At 47.3% G+C, this 16,628-nt stretch overlaps 1 non-coding gene across 1 annotated transcript; it reads left to right on the top strand.

The window, feature by feature from the left end:
* Nucleotides 1–16,444: 16,444 nt before the first annotated feature.
* Nucleotides 16,445–16,517, top strand: TRNAV-CAC (transfer RNA valine (anticodon CAC)). The gene has a single exon. It is a non-coding gene; the product is annotated as a tRNA-Val (tRNA).
* The last annotated feature ends 111 nt before the right edge of the window (nt 16,518–16,628 follow it).

The raw sequence follows: 16,628 nt of genomic DNA, 5'->3' as shown, positions 1-16,628 counted from the left end.
GACCTGATTTGGGGGAATTGCTGCCTGCTATGAACAGATCTCCTGCAGGTAAATACTGGGCTCTTAAGATCTGGATCTAAAAGCAGATGACATGAAGGCAGCCCATTTTCAAGTGACATTGGATGCTATTCAAATTACAGCATGATTAGAATAAAGCCAGGTGCTCTGTTTCCAACTCTTTTTTTTTCTGGTCTTCAGTACCATTGTGGATTATGGGCCAAATGCTTTGGCTGGCTTACATCAGCCAAGAATCTGACCAGCCACTGCAACATTTTTGTTGTTGCCTAAGATAAAGATGGTTTTGAGCAGAATGCACCTGTGTTCAACATGAATCAGTGAATACCCTGGGAAGCTCAAATACTGACCTCTTGAAGGAGGAGATGGAGATTAAGCAGTACCCGATGACCTTGCAATGCATTAGTCACAGCATGAAGAATGTAGACTGGTGTATGGGTAAAAGAAGATGTTACAGCCTTCCTAATGCCTGGCCTTGAACATGTGCCTGTGAGAGATTTTCATTCAGGAGCCAGATCTGGAAGCCTTTGCTCTGGCTTTGTCCAGGCAAAGCAGGAATTTGGGGGAAATGTGAAAAGGACAGGAGCTGAAACTGTAAACAGCACCTTACGTAAAATGCTGAGGGGTGTCTAAGTCCCTCCAGAACATACATCAAAAGGACAGTGAGGCTTGGGTACCTAATTCCCTCAGAAGATCCTACTAGAAAGGAAGCCCAGAGTAAGGGACTGAGATCAGTGCTTGTGGCTGTTACTACCCCAGCTGGATCTCTTCATCCTTAATTTTCCCTTTACCTCATTTGCTCACCAGAACTCTACCAATTTGCTCTCAGTGCAGTCTTAATGTGGTAACTGCTGCTATACCCTGGCCCAGAGCTGCAGCTACAAAATCATCTTTGATTTTCCTCCAGCTTCTGCCTTTGAGCCTCCGCTCCTAAGCCAAATGGAGAAAGGCCCCACTGACATTAAAGAAATGTGCCGTGAGGAATGATGAAGAATAAACCCTCCAGCTGCATATCTACGAAGAACAGCCATTTTGCAGTCACTCACAAGGCACTGCCTGTTTTCCTGAAAGTTGTAGCCTCTTCTTTTAGAGGTATCGGGTGGGACTTTGGACTCAAGTCCTCTCTGTGCCATCTAACCAGCAATTTTGGCCAGCAATTTCAGTTAAGACTTCAGAAACTTGATTTTCAAAGGGATCCAAGTTGTGAACATGAGGTGTACCTGTCAAGCACAAACTGCCTCAAGCCTGAGCTACTCATTCAAAAGATGCCTTTGAAATGTAGGGCTTATTGCGAGAAGAGACCTGGAAACTCACCGCATCTATGGCAGATTCATCCTCTCTGGCTTTTCCACCTTGGGAGACACCTCTGCCTCATTCAGTTGCATTCTAGATTTGTTTCAGTGGAAGAGGGGATTGGACAGATTTTTCTCGAGGACAAAGTCTGGGATGAACTTAGAAGCCACAACAGGAAAGGTCACTGTTTTATTTAATTATTTCAAGTTGTTTTCCACCCCCTACTCAGAGCAGTCCTCACAGCTCGGTAATTAGCAACAAAGCGAAGGGGGAGCGAGCTGGACTTTGGCCCCAACTGACCTGATTCATACAACACGTCTGATTAATGCACCTGGTCACATGGCAGCTGCCAGCGACTTGTTGCTGGGCATCCAGAGGTTTCCAAGGGAACCGCTCCTTCTCCTGCCGATGCTCCTCAACAAGTGCAGGAGAGCCGCAATTCGGAGGGCCTGACGCCCAGCCAGGCGGAAGACAGGAGCAAAGGTGTGCGGAGAAACACCTAAAATAGAAAGCGCCTGCACCAAATTTAGTGATGCTCCGCAGCAGAGCGGCTCGGACAAAGCCCTCTGAGGAGAGCCCTGTGGTGCATGCTTGAATCCTGGAGCCACGGGACTGCCTCTGCGCAGCCTTCCCCGCCGTCCTCTCCTGCACACCCTCCCTTGTGCATACAAGCCGTAGCTGCTGCACACCTATCCCAGCCCACGCACGCATCGCTCATGCACAATCCTACATACGCCCCATCAAACCAAAGACACATCACAAACAAAACAACAGCTACGTGCTAAGAGAGACATGCTCCCAGCCCCCCTGTATTCTCCTCTTTTCGCAGAGGAGCTCTAGCACACATTTGAGACCCCTTCCCTGAGGTGTATTTTAAAACTCTCTTTAAAATATTAGAGAGACCTTTATGGACAGAGATCCAGTCCCCTGGAAAGCTTTCCACCACTTCACGCACAGATCCAGCTTACCTATGCGGACTGGCACAGAGCTCCCACGTAGACCAATCTCATCTCCCTCCCACAAATCCCTCTCCCCGCACACACAGCCAGAGTGCTGCCTACACACAGGCGTGGCGGCTTCCACATACACAGCTGCTCTTTACACCTCCCCTCTAGACATACATCCTTACACATGCACATACTCTGCACTACTTGCAGGCATCTCCATCCGTGCATGCACTTCTGCAGACTTACACTCACATCCTTGTTTATAGACATTCCTGCTTGTTTGCACACAGATGGAGACACCCTTATGCATGTGCACACACACTCACACTTTTATTCCATACTCCCTGCAATCTGCACACTCACCCTAAGCATGCAGCCAGTGATGCACATCTCAGGATCGTTTGCTATGCATGCCCCCGTAACTGTACATTCAGTGTCCACCAGCACACCCTGACACCTCTGATAGGGACTTATGCTAGCGTGCACCCCCTCAACCCTTCTCCCCTTCCTTGTAGCTGCAGGGGTTGTATCTGCATTGTCTCACAAGCCTAGCATGTGCTATACACATGTACATAGGCCAGCAGTTCTTGGCAGTAAAAATGAAGTCCCTGAACTAGCAAATGCGGTTGACTTGGCAAGTAGCACTGTTCTGTAATATCAGTCTTCCAAATATACTAGGCAGTCTTACAACAGCCTGTCTTTCCTCTTTTCCCTTTCACTATGATGGAGGAAGATGGGGAGGGTGTGTATAGCTGCACTGTGTGCTCTAACAGTAACTTCTCAAGCTTGTTAATGCTGCTCCAGTTTTTTTAGTTATGGGGTAAGCATTAGCCGCAATGAGGCTCCAGAGGTTGTTAGCGCTGTGCCAGGAGACCTTCCATTCAAATCTCACATACACCTGATCCTTGGCAGCAGAAAGTCAGCTTCATTCAACTGATTTTTGTACAGCAACACTGATTTATCCCCACTGACACAATGGTTTGCATTGCTGAAGAATGTGAACACGCAGGGAAACATGTCTCAAACATGCTCGGTTTCCTCACACCCCTTAGCTTCCAAAATCTTTCTCCTTTTTCCCAGGAAGGTAATGCATTCTTGCTAACTCTCTGGATCAAACTGCTTTCAGGAGATACTTATCCGCTATCTTTTATCTAATCTTCCAGACTAGAGCATGTGCCTGCAAGAATGTAAGATGTGAAAGGCTTCAGGTAGCAAACTGGATTTACATGATGGGAAGAGAAAGATTCAAAGGGTCTGGTTCCTCTGCCTCTTAACTCACTTTTACACCACATCAGAACATTTGATACAGGAGGTGTATCAGACTGAGAAGAAATGTTATTTGGACTAAGCTCAAAGGCTTAAGCAAGAGGAGGCATGTTCAAAACTGCATATAAGACAGTGTAAGCTAACAATGCAACCAGGAAGATACAACTCCATGGAGGGCAGAAAAGGCTACGAATGAACAACTGCTTGTTAGAGTCAAGGTCTCTGTACGAGTGTATGTAAGGAATCAGACATAGCTGTGTCAGGGTGAGCTATCTCTCACCGTGTTCAAATTATGTGTGTGAGCATGCATGCCTGCCAAAGTACAAGGGTATTTTTATGTGTAATGAACACACTTTTAATGAGGTGTCTGCAAAAGGCATAATCGAGTAGCAGCAGAATATTTTCATGACTCAGGGGAGAGTGTGGAAGTCTATCTCCCTGCCTTTATCTCTGTGTTGTATTAAACCCCATGCACATGTACTTGAACCTGTGACATTGAGACCATCACAAATATAATGAGGAGAAAGAGGTCATTTAGACAAACTTGCCTGTCCTTGGTTGAGTTTGTGTTCATGTCTTGAGCAACAGACTCTCAGCTGCTGAAGCAGTTAAAAGGAGAATATTGCAAAAATAAAGCCCGTGCTAACTGAGTAAACAAGAAGCTTGAGAACTGGATCTGTCAGGGGCTAGAGCAGCTTGTAAGCAGAGGTTAAAGGAAAAAATAAAATAAATAAAAACAAGCTGAAGAGCAAACAAGAGCACTGGAGGCAATATTTTCATAGGCATTAAAAGTAGAACCTATGTTCCATTTTCAGAAGTGGTTTTAACACTTAGAAGTCAAAATCACATGACCTTCAATAAAATCTGGGATTCTATGTCACTTAGATATTTTAGATGTTGTTTCTCACAATACGAGAAGTCGGTGCCCCAGTGAAATTACCAGGCAAGTTTAAAACAAACAAAAAGAAGTGCCTTTTCACACAGAACATAATTAAATTTTGGAGCTCATTTGCCACAGGATATTGTGTAGACTGAAAGTATAAATAGGTTCAAAAGGTTTTAGACAAGTTTATGGAGGTTTGGTCTATCAGTGGCGATTAAACTTAATAGTCTGGATGCAACGTCCGGGCAGTCCTTGCAGATTGCTGGAAGCTACAAAACTACAGGTAGGAGAAGCCTTATTCTTTATATATATTCTTTATATCTTGTACACTGTCCTAGGTATCTTCCTCTACTTACTACCAGGGCCAGTACACTGGGATAAGGACGTGTCTGCTGTGGATCAGTCAGACCATGTTTATATTCCTAAACATACCGTGAATAACCAATTTAGGCTTTCAGAGGGATCTTAATGATCAATCATTTAGGAACCCTGATCCTTAGTGATCCTCATCTCATTTATTCTGCTACAAATTAGATGTTGTTGCCCCTAGATCCTAACAGAATTACACCTCTGTGGAACTCACCTCATATGGTGAATTCCTAACAGTTAGTTTAGGGTAATTTGATACTGGATTTGTACACAGTGTCCCGTCTGCAGAGAGATTCTAGCAGAAGGTGGTGAAAATGAGGCTTTAGTTGGCACAAGAGTACATATTACTGCGTAACAAGACAGACTGATTCGGATCCTACCACAGTGGTTAGAAGAAAATTCAGAAAACATGTGGTCATTGTGCTTTGAAGAGATTTTTCAGGCAATGCTGCTCCACATGCACATCCCAGGAGAAAAGTAAACTGCATATTAGGAAAAGTGTAGAGGCAAGTTCTGCTCTCACATGCAGTGGTGTCAGTGTGGAGTATCTCCAACAAGCTGACAGATGCTTAACTAGTGCAGAATTAGGCTGGCAATTAGCAAGCCCTGCTGATCAGAGAGGTTAAGCCCTGAGAAACTCCACTGATGGGCGTAGAATTACCAAAAATTGATACTAATTCTGAACGGACTGGGACTACCAGAGGCAAATGGCAATGTTTGGCATTGAATATCTAAAGCAGAGTGAGCACTGGCCCATTGATGTCTGTACGTTTTGCAGTCTTTCACTTCTGGCAGTGGACAATGATGCTTCCAAAGAAAGATGTGTCCTATCCAATATACAGGATCAAATGTCCAGTAATTGTTCTCTGTGTGTGTATGTATGAGTTCCTCTTACAGGGGCTCCTGGAGACCATATTGGTCCAAACCACAACATGCCTGTTCCGCATTTATTTATGTCCCTTCTTCATTTCTCTTCCCCTTCTACTCTCATTCATATTTCTTTTCTTCTGCTCTTCTCTTCTCCTCTGTGTCTGTCCTACCCTCCCTGCACGCCACTCCAACTCAAACACCCAAGCCTTTTTTTGGATGAAAATGATGAAAAATAAACCCCTTGTGAGGAGCTGCAGTGTGTGCTCTGCCAGAGAGCGGTCTTATTCATTAAGGGAATGGTCTTGTATGCATTTGGGCATGTTATCAGTAACACTCCAAAGGGAAATGGACTACTTAAACCTATTATATCACTGCTTTATTCACCATGTGCTGCCATTTACCTCCTACATGACGCTGGGCTCTAATAGCACCAGTTCTGAGAAACCCTGCACATTAGCCACAAGCAGCTCATTAATCCACTGTTTTCATTCTTGCAAAAAAATGGGCTCCAACCACATGAGAGCTCAGATGCCGAGCGCTCAGCCAAAAACAAAACAGCTTTGTTGTGCCAGCAGCTCTGAGGTAGTCCCAAACAGAACAGCACTTCCTGCTGATGGGGCACAGAGGGGATCCTTGGGCTTGTGGGATGGGGATGTGCATCAGAGAATGGGACAAAGCTGTCAGCCAGCAGCTGCTGCAGGGAGACTTGGAGAATCCCACTCCTGGAGGCTCCAAGCCAGGCCTGTGTAGCCTTCACTAGAATCAGGTCCTGGCTGTTGATGCAGCTCTGTCCCAGGATATCAATTGTCCCAGACAGAAGAAAGAAAATGGAAGGCATCTATTGAACTCCAGCATGGGGAGTCTGTGATCGGACCGGGGATTGGCAGAATTAATTCTGAGCAGGTACAATGAGATCTTCCTCAAGAGCCCTTGAAGAAAATGAAAGGCCCCATGTCCCAGCCCCGAGCCACAAGCCTGTGAGCCTTTTTGCTTCTTCGCAAACACACAGCAGTTGTGGCATGAAAAAGCAGTCACATCTGCTTCATCAAAGAGAAGAGCCCTGCTAAGGGCCCAGGCTTTCTCTCCCTAGTCCCCTGCTTGCACCATGCTGAGGAGGCAAGCTGCTCCATCTCCTGGCTGAGTGGGCTCCCTGTCCAAGCCCCTCTTTATCTCAGGGCAGAGCTCGCTGGAGAGTGGTGCAGGTGTCTCCAAACGTGATTATTTCTGCTGAAATCTCCAAGGCTAAAAAACAAACCCTTCTAACTAGATGTGCGGCTCATGGACAGGAGCTCACATAAAAACAACTGCTCATCCATGTGGGAATAATAGAACATCTGTGTCCACAAAGTAGGCATGGACTAGAAACAAGAGGCAACACTTTTTAATGAGTGGGACTTCAGGAATCTGGAATCTGTTCTTCTGGGACCTCTTGGTCACTTTTTTCCTGCCTTATTTATCAAAATAGCTGCTGCTCCCTGGCTGCAGATCCCTGCTTTCCTACAGAACAAAGAGAAATATAAAGGCAAGAGGATCTGGCCAGGGTCACTGGTGGAAACAGGAGCAGAATCCAGGAGCTACTGCAGTATTTAACAACCCCACTCTGAGCCTTGCCTCCTATTTCAGTAATTCAAGTTCAATGACTAGCTCAGTCACAGCTCTGCTATGTCATGGCCATTGTCAAATCTTCAGCTCTCCTTTTCAATCTTATGGAAAGCTGTTGCAGAGGCGGGGAGAACTAGAGAGGCAAATGTTGGTCTTCGTGACCTACAGCATGTTGTTAACACCTGTGCTACCCTCCTAGCCAGAGAGATCCCTTTTCTGAGCTGGAAAGAAGGATAGAGATGCTGCTACCCACAGACGAAGGGAAGCCAGATGCAGATTCAGCTCTGGAGATACTGTGGGGCAGAATTAACCACAAGAGACAGTCAACATATGATGGATCTTCTCTGATTCAAAATCCCAGCTGCTGCTTCTGGTCAGCAAGCAAACCCCCAACCACTACCTGCCTACCAGATGTGCACAGTTCTGTCCCACTCCCAGACCCCTCCCAAAGTCACTGGGGTGCACATGTTGCTTTATTTGAGATGGCTTAGTGAAAAATCTAAGCAGGGAAATAGGGCTTAGAGGTGTGCAGTTGAATTAATTTCTGCTCTTGAGTGAGGACATGAATGAAACGGGAGGCAAAGGGTAGAGGGCTGCTACTGGCAAAAGAATTCCAGCCTGGCTGGGCTATGAGGTCTGCTCAGGAGAGCCAGACAGCCACACAGTTCAAACTGCCCGGGGAGACCAAGGCTGATAAAATACCTACTGCCAAAAGGAAATGTGATTACAGGCCTGATCCTGTTCCCTGCCTGCTTCAATGTGTCTATGCAGAATGGCTTGCAATGAGTGCAAAGCTGAGAGGCACTTACAGAGGCATTTAGTCTAACACAAAACATTCTCTTGGGGCACAAGGGAGATGGAGCAAGGCTGAGCGGACTCCTCTCCATTGAGCTCAGCTTCATTGAAATCAATACGTTATTATGGTAGCGACTCCGGCCCTTAATATTCCACCTCTGAACAGTATCGTGTTTGTGTTGAACGAGGAAGACTTAGGCTAGACATCAGGGAAAATTCTTTGCAGTGATAGGGACAATTAAGTCCTGGAACAGAGCTCTGGGAAGGGGATACAATTTCTAGTGCACAAGGTTTTTAAAAAGAAATTCAGTCAAAATTCTTCCAGAAGGGATGTGAGGCAGGGAGGGAGCCTTAGGGCAGCAGGGTAAGACTTCTGCTCAAACCTATTTCTGGTCTTGTCAAACAGAGTTTGAGCAGGTTTTACAGAGCTGTATGATCTCCTGACAGCTCTTTGAACAATACAGGTGACAGGCCCTAGCTTCAGGCTATCTCTCTGCCCCTCTTTCCTACCTGTCTTCTCCAGTCCTTAGCTGAAGATTACCTGCTAACTGACATGTAAAACAAAGCTGCAAATGCCCTCTCCCCCACCTCTTGCATGTCTCTGCCTCTCACTGCCCCACCTGAGGCCTGTTTTCTCTTTTGATGCTTCTAATGAAACTAAGTGGCTGCAACCAGAAAGTTTCCACTTTCTGCCTCTGGGTTGATTACTGCAGAGCTGACAGAGGCAGCATCCTGTGCCGGAGCCTCTATGGATGGGAACCCTCAGGGGAGGGGATAAAGTAATGCTCCGTGCCCTCTGTTCACCAAGCACCATTAGAGTACTGACTGCCTAACCTGGCAACCTAAGAGAGCAAGACCTCGCCAGCCTGACTTCTGGGGCCAAGGTCTCTGGAAAACATGCGCTAGTGCACGGATGCATGATACCCTCTGCAGTCCTTGATACTGGGCTTCAGTATCAGAACCTAGAAAAGAATAAAGTTCTTTTATCAGCTGTGCTGCAGCATTCTTGGCTGGTGCTGCTAAAGGAGAGCTGGTCTCACTTGCTATTTTTGTGTGTACTTAATACTGTCTAGAGACGCTTCCCCACATCCCTGGTGGATGGAGACTGTTTATGCCCTGAGTGGGGACAGACGGAGCAGCTGTAAGGTCCTGGTTCATCTCTCCAACCCCTTCTGCCTAGCCAGCCTCATCTTCGAAAGCTGGTGAGGGATGAGTCCAGCACAAGGGCCAGTTCAGGCCCTGACTTTCCTGCTGACAAGGATTTCTACTAGAGTTTTCTGAGCATTAAGGCTGAACTTTTTTCCAGAGCAGCCGCTAGCTTTCTGCCTGGACGGAAACACTGATGTTGAGCAAGGTGAGCTCACCAGGATTTCCAGATGACCAAGCCACCCTGATAATCGCACTTACTTGGATCTCGGAGGGCAGGCTGCTGCCTTGTTATTCCCCCTCCCTCAGTTCAGGAACCATGAATGCATGCTCGGAACTTGGCTCCAGGTAAGGTCAGTGCCAAAGACCTCCACCAAACACACCATGTGTTTCTCAGCAGTCTGGGCACTAACCAATTCATCGTGGACAAGGCTCACATGCTTATTGCACCTGGCACCTCTCCTGCAGGCTGCCCCTTGTGAAACTTTACTCCGGCTTTCTTCTTTAGCCCATGTGCTTTCTTACTGCACGTAATCAAGGGCTTCCTAGAAAACATCCTGACCCCTTGCACCTACAGCCCTGTTCTCGGGCTAGACTCTGACTTAGATCAGGTCTGGTTGATGCCACAGTGCCTGGCCCTCTCAAAGATGACTCTTGGGTTACGCTCTTGCACCTTTGAGTTCCTGGCCACTCCTGGAAATCCCGGCCTAACAGCAGGGCTGAGTTACCCTACGTATCACCTTGCTGACATGAAGGGAAAGTAAACAAGATTCTGCTCAGTGCTGCAGAGACCAACTGCTCCAGTGTTGCCTGGCAGATGGGGCCCAAGTGGGAGACCATCTGTTCCTGAGAGAGGCCCTAAATTTCTCCCTGTGAGATCCTGGGCTGAAGATATCCAACAGAGTTCAATGGGCATAGGTACAGGGGAGCAGCCATGACCTTGATTGCTTCTTCAGTCCTTGGTGACTGGGCATCTTGCAGAGCTGAGCCAGGGCTCGGACCTCAATTCCATGGGCTGTTGCATTCCTACAGCATTCCTATTCCCTACATTAATTTTTTTTCTCTCTCCACACCTCCACCCTCTTTTCCTCTCTGCAGTCCTTCCCACATGTGTGCAATACTTTGGTACAGTATGTGTTCCCTGTTGCAGAACCAGTCAGAGGCTATGTAGTTTCTTCCCCTGCAGCCCTTGCAGCTGCCATTAACTCTGCCCTCTACCCACCCTGCTTTCCTTGTCCAAAAAAAGCACAACTGCCCTGTGCAAAGTCCATTTGCCTGATACCTGGCTGTTGACAGTTCATCTGGCTCCTCCGGCGCATTTTGGTGCCACTGGAGGGGGTTAGAAAGAGGCACACTGGGGAGGCTGCAGAAATGCTGTTAGAGCTCAGGGAAGGGGCTGGCATCTTAGAGAGAGAGAAAGAGAAGGGGATGACATCCAGGGAAGGCTGGAGAAGGAAAGAGCAATCTGCTGATAGTCAGCATGTCTGAGAAGCTGGGAACATATTGCATTAAACCGATAATAACACCTTGAACAGCAGGGTGGTAGTTTCCATCTGGCCTCATGCTGAGCTTGGTCTCTCTCATTTCTTCCCCCCTGCAGCCAGGGAATCTGAGGCATAGGGTTGGCCACAGGTCACCCAGCAAGGCTGTGGCAGAGCAAGGATGAAACAGAAGAGCCTTATAGTGCAAGCAGGATGCTGAGAAGCAGCAGTGCAGCCTCTTGACTCTCCTTTCACCCCAACTAGATCCTCCTTAGGCTTGGGAGGTGGGAAGGCACTAGAGCTCTTTGCTTAATTAGTAGCAACAGCTGAAGTACTTGAGAAACAAAAGCTCCTCTCTCTCTCTCTCCCTGCCCCACTTTTACTTGGGAGCTAGGGGTGGGGAGCAAATTGCTTGGAAGCCAGAAAGCACCCTGGATCTTGTCACCATGGCTGCACAGACACAGCCTCCTGTTATCTCCAGAGGAACAAAACCCTCCTCCCACCCTCTCCTGTCTCAGCTGGAGCTGATAAAAGAAGAAGAAATAAACAAAACTACTACTACTAATAATAATAAACAAATAAAAATACCCCAAACCAAACCAGCAAATAAATATCCAGGGAATAAACCAGCCTTCTGCAAAACATATTTGTTTCTGCAGTAGTTTTTGGGTTGCTGGAGAGCTGAAGGACTCACGTGAGCATTTCAGGTTATAAAGTCCATCTCAGTAATGCTGGGAGGTACAAAATCGCAACTCAGGAACATCCCAGGTCATGCCATTTGCTTGAGAATAATGATCTCTAGCTATATATACCTAATTGTATTGTTCTGATTTATTTATATATATGGATGCGTGTACTATTAACATGATTATACATAATTTTTATGTCTTCTTGTTTGGAACCCACAGAGATCGCATTTGTAAGTTTTCTGTAAGAGCTGGAGTCTTGCCTCTTCTGTCTCTGTATTGCACCATGTGCAGGGAGAGGCACTAGAGGTAGCAGCAACTGAGCGGAGTAAAATAGTAGAACAAATCAGATAACGTGGATTTTTGCACTACCACAGTTAAGTAGCTTTTGTTATCTGGGCACCTTCAGTCTTCACTGCGGTGTAGACAGGGGCTTTAGAAAGTAAACCAAAATGAAAAACAAAGTGGGACTTTGTTGTTGTGTTGTTTTAGTTGTGTTCTCACAACTAAAAGGCTAAAAATATGCTAAATAGCATAGCAGTAAAGCAAAGAAAACTAGCAACCATATATTTGTATTTTGAGAGAAATTAGGGCTATTATGGTTGCTCCAGACGGGCTTCCTACATGAGCTGGGTAGATAATTTCACTTGGTGCTTCATGCATCAAAGCTCTGACCATCTGGCTGAACGCGAACATACCTTTTAGCAACATGTCTCATTTTGGCTTGATGCCTTTAGGGCCACCTCCCTACAACAGGCACTATTTCGGTGCTTAATTACACTTACTGTTAAAAAAGGACAACATATTTCTAGTGTGAATCTTTCCAATATCAGCTTCTGGCCACTGAATATTCTACTGTCTGTTTGGGCATGTAGGAAGCAGTATGTTTAAATCAACCTGTGAACTGCGCAGGCCATTGGGGGTCAGAAGGTGGCCCACAGAATGACTCTAAGTTGTCTTGGGTTTTTAAAAAAGTCATTCATATGTGAACAAAGAAGTGAAGGAGAATAACTGATAATTCAAAGTTTAACCTAGTTTTCTCATTTTGGCACTGGCTGGCACACTCAGTTCTTTGGCTCACCCACTTTTTTTGCTATCAGTAGTTGAAATTATAATGCTTATAATTCTAGCAAGAAAATTATGACTTTGTAATACAATAAACATTCTGCTTAAATTATAAGTATTGTCTTTGTTTACAACTTTTTCTTGCAACTGCCAAAGAATATCAGGTTGTCCTTTGATTCAAAAAGGCTGAAGAACACCATATTAAATGGCTGATTATGTCTTTCAACTTTTCTCCCATCAGTAGTTCTTTGGCCAACTGTAGCAAAGTGTTGCCTGTAGGAGTCCAGTCTGGGTCACAAGAGACCATTCAGTGTGAGAGGTTTCTGCCTGGGAGATTTACAGGGGTGAACTCTTGCTTTTAAACTTACCTGACCTTCCTTTGCATATGGACTTACCTGCATAAACTCATTTAGACCATGACAACAGCTTGCTCAGCCCAGCCTGAAAAGATCGGGCACTTATTGATAGCTCTGAGCAAGCTGTTATTGCTAAAGAAAGCATGCTGCTCTCATGTTCTCCCACTGCCAGATAAACATGAACATCTGCATAACTATTGTAATAGCAGCAGTACGAATATTAATGATACTGGGGTGAGAACTGGGACTAGTCTCCAGTGCTTATATTCTCCTGGGCAGCTCTCTCCAGGACCTCCCTCTGAAGGCAGGCAGACACTCAGATAGATGTCTTTGAGAACTGGGGTTAAGAGATCATTTTGAAGGAGTTGCTGATTTTTCCCTAAACCCACCAATCGATAAAGAACCGAGTGTAGGATTTCATAGCATGTCAGGTGTTCAGGCTAGGTGCGGACTTTTGATGAACTTATAGGGGAAAGCAATTGCAAACCCTGGTCAACACTGGGGATTGCAATCCAGGTCTCTGGGGCTCCATCATACCTATCATACCCTGACTTGCTGCGTGCTCCAGAAAAACTACCGTCCCTTTGCAATTATTTTTTTTTTTGCCAAGAGGAAGAGGGGGGCCTGAGGTACAAGAAGTAAGTCCCTTAGTACAAAGGCCCCCAAGTCTCTGCCCTCCTTCCCCCCTATATGATCGGCAGGGCTTGTACTAGTGTTCAGGGAGGATGTTATGGGTCAACATCATTGTCACCCCTTCGCCTCATAACCAGTTATGATTAAAGGCCAGTTTCCCGGGATGCATGACTGTGCTCTCATATCCCTTGGTGTGGCAGAACTAGCTGATAATTTTGTTTCTGCAGAGGCAGTATTTGACCTCTCTGTCCCCTGCTGACCATGTGCCTCCTTTTATGTATTAGCATCACGCACTGGTTGGAGTGTCTGCCCCTCTGCTATCACTCACGTACATACACCCCTCATCTCCCAGCACCCACCAACTCCTAGCATCTGTGCCACTTGCTTGGCCTCTTTTCCTTTATGCTGCTCCCCTCCACAGTCGTGTGACTGCTATTGTGTGGTCCCTGCCACACAAAAGCTAGCCTGACCTAATTTAAATCAGTGCTATTGAAGCTGTTCTTGTTTTATCTCCCAGCACAAGGGCTGTGCTCCCCATTTCAGAGGTAGCAGAAATGAATGGCTAATTGGGGGGGTATTGTGCAAGGCAGCGTTGTCTCCCAGTCCTGATTGTCAGCTCTCCTGCTCGACAGTGCTCCAAGCTCCCCTCTCTTGTAACAGCCATGCAGGCTGTTTAGAGAGTGGAGGGAGGAAAAGGGGAGAATGGGACTCTGCAGCCATCGCAGCGTGTCAGGCAAACAAAGCAGAGCATGGCCGCCTTCAGCGCACTGGTGAAAAGGCTGGCTGGGGGAGGGTTCCCTTGTTCAGAAAGGGCAGATGCTGGTGATAATAGCAATAGTAGAGAATATCCATCCTGCACCTCCAAATAAGCCCCCTGCTTTCTTTTTCCTGGGTATTTATGTGGCAGTCCTTCCTACCGCTCTAGAGACTGTCCTTGGCGGGGGGGCGGTGAGGCAGAGAGGGCTCTCACACAGGAGCAGTGCAGCAGGGGTGGTAAGTCCTGGGAGCAGAGGAAGTGGGATAGGTCAGGGGCTGGAGGGGAGACTGAAATGCTGCCAGTCTCTTTGTCCTGCGGGGCAAAGTTTGAGCAGTCACTGACAATGGATCTTTGTAAGAAAAGCAAGAACATCCCTGGGAGCCATTCCAGCAAGCAGCAACCAGCATGAAGAGGGAGCTTTGTCTGGGCCCTCAAAGCCAGATCGGCCCATGCGAGGAGGATCTAGAGGCCACAACCCATCTACACCGTATGTCTCAAGACTACCAGAGCCCAGTGGTGCCTCAACGAGGGACCACCACAATATCTTAACTATGCAGGTTTGGGAGTTAACACTGGCAGCACAATGTCTTTCATCTAATTTCTGCCTCTGCCTCCCACTGGTACCTTCCAAGAGCTTCTTCCCTGGCGCTGTCTGGTTTGCAGCTCTCCTTTCTCCACCGATCACCAGATTGAAAGAGGTCTGCAGAAGAAAACCAAACCCAAAGCATTTGAATCTTTCCATTGATGGTCTTGGGTCACTTGCAGATCCACTTCCTCCTGCTCTAGGGAGAGGACTTTGCCCCCAGCTATTGATTAGGTTTGCCCCCAGAGCACTCAGCTGGTGCACAGTGCAAAGGTTGCTACCAGAGTCCTCTCCTGCAGGCTCTGCCAGCTGCAGGCAAAAAGAGTGCAACATTGGGATGTTTAACAGCAATGTGAAGCAAACAAGTCCCAAGGCTTCAGGTTTGTCATGGACTTTAATGTAATGTTCTAATCCTTACTGCAAGTCAGATCAGAATAAAGTGCTGGCAAGTGCCAGAGTTAAAGGACATGTGACAACCTCCTCTCCATCCCTTTTGGCCCCAAATCAAGAGATTAGCTACAAAATTGTAGAATTAAAATTAGGTGTTATTAAGTTTTAATAAAAGTGAGGTTCTTTTCACTTTCATCTGTTTTTATGATTCATTTCTCCCTTCTAAGCTTTTCTCTGCAGTCGGCAGAGCATAAAACACACTTCAACAAACAAAACTGGAAAAATCATTCTTACATTGCCACCTGATTCCAAGGGCTGAGGTTTTACAAAAAAAAAAAAAAAAAGAACAATTGCCATGGGTGTATGAGTTGTTAACACTGCATTAAGATAAAAGAAGAGGAACTAGCATATTCCTAGAACCATCTGGGATCATCAGCAGGGACTTTACCCAAAACCTCAGCGATGGGAAACTCACTACAGGGTGATGCTGGCGTCACGTCACCCTGCTCTTGCACAGCTCCCACTGCCTTGGAGAGACACTGGTGACGAGAACAGACTCTGGCCCACCATGCATTAGAGAAGCTTCACTTGCAGGGAGGGAAAACTTCGCCCCAGCGAAGGGGGACCACCAAGGGTCTGTCCCTTTTGCTCAGAAAACGGCCGGTCCTCTTCCAATCCCCTGGGCCGGATCCTCTCCCTCCTGAGCAGCTCTGCAGGGAGCTCCACTCCCTGTTGCCACTATTCTACCGACATCTGGTGGCAGCTGCCTTAGGAAGAAAAGATGCTTCTTCAAAAGTGGCCGGCACGTCCTTGCTCTCCTCAACCTGCGCCCGGCCTCGGGCTTGGCTGGTGGGCCCGGGGGATGCGCCCAGGCTTGGAGGGTGAAACCGGGCCTGAAGAATGAGGCCAGTCCCAGCCCTGCCGGCAGCCCCCATGGCTTGGAGCAGGGTGCCAGAGCAGAGCATGCCGGTTTGGGGTGAGCCCCTCTTGCTCCCCCTCAGCGGGAAGCGGCAAATGCCTTTTGGGGCTGTCCCCTTTCTGAGGGGAGCACTACGGAAACGCAGCGCCGGGACACGCACCTCAGCCGCCTTCTGAGGTGAGTAGGCCTCTGGAAGCACTAATTGCTCATTAACGTTAATCACTTAGAATCCCGCACGGCGTTCCTCAGCCGTTTCGGGTGGGTTTTGTTTGAGGTTGCCGTGAGGTGAGGGACGCGCCGAGGGACAGACGCGTCGCCTCAGCCGCGGGGGCGGTCGCGCAGGAGGGCGCGAACATCACGCGCCGCTCGCAGAGCACTACCAGTGCGGGTTTCCGTAGTGTAGCGGTTATCACGTTCGCCTCACACGCGAAAGGTCCCCGGTTCGATCCCGGGCGGAAACACCTGTTTTCGTTTGGTTTTTTTTTATTTCTTTCGGTTTATCTTTACTTCCCCGCCGCCCCCTGATGGTTCGGAGCCCCCGCCGCGAGCTGGGAGAGAAGTAACAGCACCAT

This window comes from Haliaeetus albicilla, chromosome 8, assembly GCF_947461875.1.
Source record: "Haliaeetus albicilla chromosome 8, bHalAlb1.1, whole genome shotgun sequence".
Taxonomy (NCBI): domain Eukaryota; kingdom Metazoa; phylum Chordata; class Aves; order Accipitriformes; family Accipitridae; genus Haliaeetus; species Haliaeetus albicilla.
The sequence above is the reverse complement of the archived record's forward strand: the minus strand, read 5'-3'. Positions and strand labels throughout refer to the sequence as shown.